The sequence below is a fragment of the Gavialis gangeticus genome, unplaced genomic scaffold, assembly GCF_001723915.1.
Source record: "Gavialis gangeticus isolate Ggan-Ray unplaced genomic scaffold, GavGan_comp1, whole genome shotgun sequence".
Taxonomy (NCBI): domain Eukaryota; kingdom Metazoa; phylum Chordata; order Crocodylia; family Gavialidae; genus Gavialis; species Gavialis gangeticus.
In genome coordinates, this window is record NW_017729034.1 from 7384753 (window position 1) to 7384979 (window position 227).

The following is a 227-nucleotide window of genomic DNA, read 5'->3' on the forward strand; positions in this document are numbered from 1 at the left end:
GGCATCTGGCTGGGGTCATCTGAACCCAGCACTCTTTCCTGTATATGCAGGGGGTTGGACTCGATGATCTATTGAGGTCTCTTCCACCCTAACATCTATGAATCTATGAACTTCCATGCAGCAACTGCTGGCTCTACACGTGACCACCAGCTACATTCCCATAGCAGTGTGCTCCCTGGTTATAGTGTGCTTGGGGCAGAAAGCCACCTTGGTTTCTCCCCAAAAAT